This window comes from Balaenoptera borealis (genome assembly GCF_965194805.1).
Source record: "Balaenoptera borealis genome assembly, chromosome: 9".
NCBI classification, from domain to species: domain Eukaryota; kingdom Metazoa; phylum Chordata; class Mammalia; order Artiodactyla; family Balaenopteridae; genus Balaenoptera; species Balaenoptera borealis.
Window position 1 is genome coordinate 71,739,584 of NC_138873.1, and position 8,368 is coordinate 71,747,951.

Sequence of the window (8,368 nt, forward strand, 5' to 3'; positions counted from 1 at the left end):
ATCTTTATGACATTGAACAGGAGTAAGTCACTTAAGGCACAGAAAGTAGAAGCAAGAAGAGATTGATTAAAATGACCACCTTAAGGGGAGGGAGATGGGGGAAGGATTAAGTGAGAGGTTGGGCTTAGTAGATGTAAGCTTTTATATACAGAATGGATAAACAGCAAGGTCCTACTGTATAGCACAGGGAACTATATTCAGTATCCTATGATAAACCATAATGAAAAGAATATGAAAAAGAATATATATACATGTATAACTGAGTCACTTTGCTGTACAGTAGTAATTAATACAACATTGTAAATCAACCAGACTCCAAAAAAATTATATATATACATAAAATAGAGATGTTTCTAAAAATAAAAAGACCACCTTAAGATAAAAATTGTATATCACAAAAAACACAATAAATACCAAAATAAGCAATAGTTTGGGAAAATACATTTGCACAACATAAAAGCGAAACATTAATGTCAAGACTTTATAAGGGTTTCTCCTAAAATCAATTTTTTAAAAGTAGCTGAACAACCAATGGAATTGGGCAAAAATATATTTAAGGACAATTCACTAAAGAAGAAATGCAAAAAGCCAATAATATAAGAATAGATGACCAACTTCAGAAGGAATTGGAAAAATGCAAATTAAAATAAGACGTCACTTCATACTTATCAGATTGGTAAAATTTTTAAAGTCTGAGAACAAATGATGAAGAGATTTAAAAAACAGAACTTCTCTGGGTGATGTATACATTGGCACAATAACTATGGAGAATAATTTGCTGATGCCAATAATGATTATGATGCGTACACCATACGCATCAAACCCAGTCATTTTACTCCCAGGTATATACCCTAGACAACTAGCTACCTAGACAACTTCACAAGGAGACATGTTGCAGTCATTTAAATGGTGCATCTCCACTACTGTGATTATTCTTATGGACTCAAGGAATATTACCATAGAAGATCACCATCTTCATCATCATGATCACCATCCCAAATGTGGACTTTCTTTTCAGAAGTTCCCATAGCACTGAGTACAGTAAGTGAGACAAACACAGCCCTTATCTCGGAGGGCATGAAATTTGGTACACACACACACACACACACACACACACACACACAAACTATAAAATCATTTGACAAACTCATAAACTATTTATGTAGTGACCGCCTAATTATCAATGGTAATGGAATACAGACTTGCTAACATCCTGAAGAGGCTGATTATTATGAAGCCCAGACCTTATTTTAGCCAATAATTTTAAACTTCTTGCCTGTCAGCTTTTATGAACTTTCTCATTTATTGGAAACTCTATTGAGGACATAACCCTAGCCTAACTGGTTAGGGTTATGTCTCACCAGTCTGATGTGTAAGACTGGAAAAACCAGCAAATAGCTGAGGAATTTAAGGTCATCAGTTTTCTTTGCCTAATTAGCCACTCTAGGGTGTTTTTCTCAATTCTCTCATCAAAATTCTCTGTTCTCAGTTCTGTAGTGTCTATCAGGTTCCTCTCCCCTGCGATCTTCTAAGTGAAGAGTTGAGCTCTTTATTAGTAATACTACTAAATTGAGATGAAAGGTGGACATGCAGAAAGAAAAGTATGAGGTCATGTCAATTAGTTACTAACCTACAAAACAAACAGTCCTTTCCAGATGTTATGCAGATGGGTTTACAGTCTTGGTAATATTGGATCAGAAAAGTTTCCCCAAAGCTCCAAACCCAAACGTTGGACACATTTGTGTTGAAGTATCTGAATCTGTGAAGTATAGCTGTGTACTTGCAAATAGCCACCAGCAGCATTATGCAGAGTTTAAATCAATGGTTATCTTCAGCACGTAGTTTTGGGACTCCAGAGAATTTTCATTCAGCCCCAAATTCTCCTGCCACTGAACTTGCTGACTGCTGAGATTGTACTATCAATGATTCATTTCAATCATGTAAGAGTTCTTTCACTGCTGAAATGTAAAAATTCTCCAGGAAGTGAATGAATTAAGCATCATCAGTCATTTAAATCTTAATGGGAATGAGACTGCAGGACCAACACTACATCTCCTTTTACAAATGATGGATTTCAATGTCTTTGAAACTCAGGTATCGTATGTACTCAATAATTTCATTATTTGAAAGAAATCTGGCTGAAAAATTCTTGTTAGGTTTTTATTTTGTGGATCTATCCAGATTTCAGGTAATATTTGTATGTTTGAATCTGGTTTCCATATTCCTTTAGATATTTTTTGGTGAGGCAAATACTGGAAATATTTTTTAAAAAATAAAAGTATATGTTGATGTGTTTATCCCAGATTTGCACATACATGCAACATGTGTTCATGTGTATACAGAAATTAAAGTTCATAGCAATAATAGTTAGTAGAGAAATGTGGTTGGTTTTGCCTTTCAGTAAAAATTTGATTTTTTAGAGTGAGAGTTATTCTAGATAGTCTTATTTTCCCAAATAGCTCAAGGTTAGTCCTTTAAATTCTGAAAATGTAACATTTTTAAAATTAAAAATCATGGTAAAATATAATAAATAGTTACCTGAATTTATTTTAATATTAGATTTAGTTTTCATTAAAATTACAGTTTGACTTAAGCTTTATTCCCTGTCAAAATGGAAATATAGGAAATAGGATACTTTAAAACTATAATTAAGTATTGAAAATAGAAATTAATAAAGAAAAAATAATCTAGTCATGTGTAATATCCTCATTCAAAATAATCACAGTTAACATTTTGTAGTACTAGTTTATGTTCTTCCAGTCTTTTCTCACGTGCATATGTATTTTTAAGATAGTTGTAATCAACATATAAGTAAAAGTTTTATACTGATATTCTCTAAACTTTATAAGAAGACCAGTTTTCCATGTTTTAAATAGGCTCCGTGTCTGTAATTTTACTTAACAACAAAATATTACAATAAATTACTTAATTCCCCTATGGTTGACTGTATAGTATTTAAATACCAGTTTTTTCAATTTATAAATCGTACAATCGTATAAATCGTGTAAATCGTATAAATAAATCGTATAAATCGTACAATCATTAATATCTTCATGAATGTAGCTTTTTTACAGATCTAAGATAAAGTCCACGAAATAAAATTCCGAGTCAGAGAATGAGAGAATTTTCTAAAAACTCTTCTTACGTGTTGTCAATTTACCTTATAGAAGTTTATTTTTTACCAATTTATACAGGTACAGTATGCATGGGAATTCCCGCTACCATAACAGAGTTCATTAAATATAGTTTAATATCTTCTGATCACTATTATGATTATCAGGGGTAGAATATCGGCACAAAGAGTTAAAATGTCATGAACCTCTGAAGAAATTGTGGATTTTGATAAAGCACTTGATGTTGGACAGTGCTTTATCTTCTCCCTCCCTTCCTTTCTTCCTTCCTTCTTTCCTTTCTTCCTTCCTTTCTTGTTTTTAATTATCATGAGGAGGAGTGGTGGTACATTATCTTTTTTCTTATTAAGGTTGAATGAAGTCAGGTAGATGAATGATCTCTAGTCAAAGTATTAAATGTTTTGTTATAAAATTAGCGAGTGAAAAGTGAAGCAACCTCCTTTTAGATTTTACCCTCTGGAAGATCAATTTTTTCCTCTATTGCTGCTATCAGTGTGCTTTAAGTTGAAGCACATTAAAAATAGAATCTCTGGACGTATAGGTTGCTTCCATGTCTTAGCTATTGTAAACAGTGCTGCAATGGGACCTACTGTGTAGCACAGGGAACTCTGCTCAATATTATGTAACAACCTAAATGGGAAAAGAATTTGAAAAAGAATAGATACATGTATATGTATAACTGAATCACTTTGCTGTGCACCTGAAACTAACACAACATTGTTAATCAACTATACTCCAATATAAAATAAAAAGTTTAAAATATATATATACATATATATGTGTATACATACATATATATATATATATAAATCTCAGTGTACTTGTGGACTCTATTGGACTGCACACAGCTCCCTGAGAGTCTGCACCCAGCGTTCTATCCATTGGCCTTGGTTTGCCAACAGAGCCAGATTCTAACTGCATTTCTCAGTGTGATGTTTTCATTGCATCATAGCGGAACTACTGCTATGTGGTTCTTCTCTTTAGCAGGGCTAATACATGCCCTTAGGGGCTTCTCATCACTACTAGGGACTTTTCCTCCTAATCTTGGTTCTTTGGTCTTTTGGGACACTGGATTTCTTTATCTCCACTTTCTTCCCTTTCCTGAAAAATGCTTCTTGTTCCATTTATTTTCTAATCAGCAGGCTGCTGGCCTCTGCATCCCCTCCCCTGTCTTCAAATCCCAGTTGCATTACTTACTAATGGCATAACCTAATGGAAGTTACTTAACTTCTCACTTAAGTTTCCCGATCTTTAAAATAGAAACAATATTACTTATCATGTGGTTATTGTGAGTGCAGAAGGTTTGAGTCTCATTCTCTAAACTCACGTATGCAAGAAATCTAACTTCATTTGCCATAATGTACATTCATTTCTGACTCTAAGCCTCCTTGCCTGGCCTGTAGTACATTTCAAAGCATTTGTCACTGGAACCACTCACATCACAACTGGGAAGACTTGCATGTTGCCTGGAAAATGGGGAAGGCAGTTTGGACCACTGGTCTCCAGAGTTTCATGAGCATCGCTGATGTCCTGTTATGTCCAAGCCAGCAGTAGCACCTGGAGCACATTAGCATTCACTTTTCTTAGGATTTGGTCATCTTTGACAAGGCAAGGGACGCAGTTCCTGTGATCATCCTAGATGCAACCTAGAGCTATTTCTCCTCCCCGTGGGCTTTTGCCCAGGAGAAGAGCCCTTGGTGCCCCTTCCTTGGAACCACAAACCTCCCCCTCCTGCCCAGACGGGAGCACATATATGTGTGTGTGTGTGTGTAGTGTTCAATTGCTGTTTGTCTGGGGGAAGATTTTCACTCTTGAATCTTTTGGAAACCACTGCTGAAAGAATATTAAGAGAAATGGAATTAGCTTTTTAAAAACAAATCTAGACAATCTTGCTGTTTCTGCTCTTCCCTGTAGAGAGGACACACAGAGCTTGCTAACATCATGAATGAGTGAAAGGAGACAGGGACAAATACAAGGAGAAAGAATCCAGTTATTAATAATCTCAAAATTTCATCTCGCCTCGTGGGGATTTAACGAGATTCCTCCTTCTCTTCTTTCTTCTCTCTGTATTTTCTATATTTCGTTTCTTCTGCTTCCTACTTGTTACTAGCAAAAAGCTGGTGCTGGGTTCTTCTGCTTCCTACTTGTTACTAGCAAAAAGCTGGTGCTGGGAGGTGCAGAATGGTCTTTTATCACCTTCACAAGCCAATCATAATGCTCCTTTCCTTATGAGTAATTAATGGACCAATCACAGTGTGTCTGGAGCTTGGTTCCTCTCTGCTGTCACTTATTGGTTACTGGAAATTCAGGACTGTGCTACAAGAGTTATTTGTTTATTTTTCTGGTTATTTCTGGGCCTAGAATTGTTCTGGAGACCTGAAGGTCTTGGGAACTTAGACACTAGGAAGCTGGGGTTTTCTATGTTAAACCTCTACATGTTTTCTCAGGATGTATTGACCAAAATGTCCAATGTAGTATACCACTTTTACTTTAAGGGCACTTAGCAAATCCTTGTTGACTAATTGGCAACAATTCCTGGTCTACTTGTGGGAAAATGGGGAGGTAAAATAAATTAACCAGGCCACCATGTTTCCTCAGTCACCCGAGGGAAGAGTTATTAGTGGCTACACACAGTAACTGAAAATAGACATCTGGTCAGAAAAACCTAAAGAAAGAAAGACTACTGGGGCTGCTTTCAGTAAACACTTACACAAGATATTTCAGTAAAATGTGAAGGAGTGTTTGAGGTGAGCTTTTTTGGGAAATCGTCAGAAAAAGCCCTTATTACCAACAGAGAGGTCATTGAAACATGAATTACTAGTTTAAAATATGATGTCAGAGAATTTTCTCTTTTCCAACTCAGAACTCTCTGCTCTAACAAATGGGAGACTGCTTCATGAAGTAGCCAATCTTGTTTTAAGGAATCCTAAGCAATATTCAGTGAAAAATAGTCAATGCTTATTTGGTTGTTTGACAACATTAATGAAGTTATACTCTAGTGAAAATTAAAATATAGCTAGATATAAACTTACTTTGAATTTCTCTTAGAATCTAGGCTTTCCATTATTTTGGAAGAATAGGTGAATATATGCTCCTCCATATACACTTATTTATGGTCTCTGGATAGAAAGCCTTTTTTTCTAAGATGAGGATCTTGCCTTGATGCCTTTAGCCAACATTTGGAGTTCTAGCCAAAAATCTCAGGAAAGTTGACAGCCTGGTTTATCCCTGTAGGGTATTAGTCACCCTATAAAACTTTAGAAGTATTTACATCAGCTATACAAAGACACCTCTTCTATCTGAGCGGGAAAGGCAATCCTTTTCACTTAACTTAAAAAACAAATCAAAAGTCAAACTGGGACGATGTAAACCTCACATATGAAAGATCACCTTTAAAATGATCTGTAAATGCTGGGCCTTCTGAGTTCCACACGCATGTGTAGCTCATGAATCACATATTCTTTATTTCAGTTCATTTTAGCTTTTACAACAACCAGAAGAGCTCTTCTGGGGTCACCAACTGCCTTCTGCTAACTACAGCTGATCAATATTACTAAACAAATCAGGAGAGTGGAGGGGATGTCACTTGGAGGAGGGGAGAGCAGGGTGAGCAAAATCTCCACGTTTCTACAGTTTGAGGAGATGTTTTATGCCAATGCATGTTTTATGTCAATCAAACATGTAAAAGTTACCATGGCTGCATAAGGCCATAAAGATGCACTTTTAAACTCTTAAAAATAAGGTACCGTAATTACATCTCATAGAACTGTGCGTCCCATGAGTCTCTCTGCTGTTTTTAAGATACCCATGGTGAATGAGGTAAAGGAAGGGAGAGGGAAAGGGGAGAGAAACCCTTTAAGTTCTGTGTGTGGAAAAATGCAAAAGTTGTCCAGATTTGCATGTAGGATCTCTCTCTTTCTCTCTGATTTATTAACTTTAATAACTGTGGGATCTCTCTCAACTTTGGGTTTGAGAACTGAAGTCATTACAGTTCAGGACTAATTTTTTTTCCCTGAAGTAATCTCTGGTGGTGTCTGTCATCTGGGAAAGCAAAACAGCTTCGTTCCTTTTTCTTTCTTTCTTTTAACCCTTAACTCACATCTTAGACATTTCTGCTTTTGAAATTGAACTTTTGTGCATTCATGATGACAATATCTGTTCAGCAGTAATAAACTTAGACATCACAAATGTTTGTAATTGAAGTCACTAGTTTTATTGGACAGCTCTGAGGGTCTCATTTCAGAGAAATAAGTTCACCAGCAGCAGAGCTTCGTAGAGATGTTGCAAAGGTGATAGGAGAGGGCTACTCCTTCAGCCTCTGTGCTGGGAGCTGGCTGACCTGGCAGAGGTGGCACAGTGTCCTCTTTCAGAGGCAGAGAGATTATATACCTGTCTTCCTCTGTCTTGTGGTTCTTGATTCTCTGCACATCTTAAGTTTGTCCAGAGCTTTGCTGAGCAAGAACAATGACCTAGACTCAGGAGTTCACGGAGAAAGTATTAGCCTTACCCTTAACTAGTGACGTATACAGAACATTTTTCTCTATTAATTTCATTTTTATTTTCTGTGACTAGATGATAACAAAGCAACTTTGAGCAAATCGTCGGGTTCCACTTGAAGACTAGTGTGTGGGGAGGCCCAGTGATGTGGGCCTTATGGACAGGTCTTTATTTGTTGGAGATGCAATGCTTCATATGATTCCAAATGTATGAATCTCAGTGAGCCAGACTGCTCAGTCTGAGTATACAGTAAATAGGCTTAATCATATTTACTAATCCCATAAGAGGGCCTTCCTATGGGGCAACACTGGTTTGATGTTACTGTCATAGAAAGGCCTAGGAAGTTGTGATTCATCTAAGCCTTGAGAGATTTCCACAATTCAATTAGACCTCATTTGTATAGTCCTATAGACAGGAAGAAAATGAAACAATAAAAGCTTAAAAGTCCATTTCAATTTAAGAATCAAATAAACAGCCTTCTCTGAGTTCTCTAGGGACGAAGACTACAAAGGAGGCCACAAGAACAACTTAAGGATTAAGTTATGAAGCAATCCCTGCAGTAGACCCATCAGTGTCACCATCAAGAATCTAGTACATGTATACATATAACTGAAACACTTTGCTGTAGACCTGAAACTAATACAACATTGTCAATCAACTATACTCCGAGATAAAATAAAATTTTTTAAAGTGCCTCTACTAGATATAAAATAGATAATCAACCAGGACCTACTGTATAG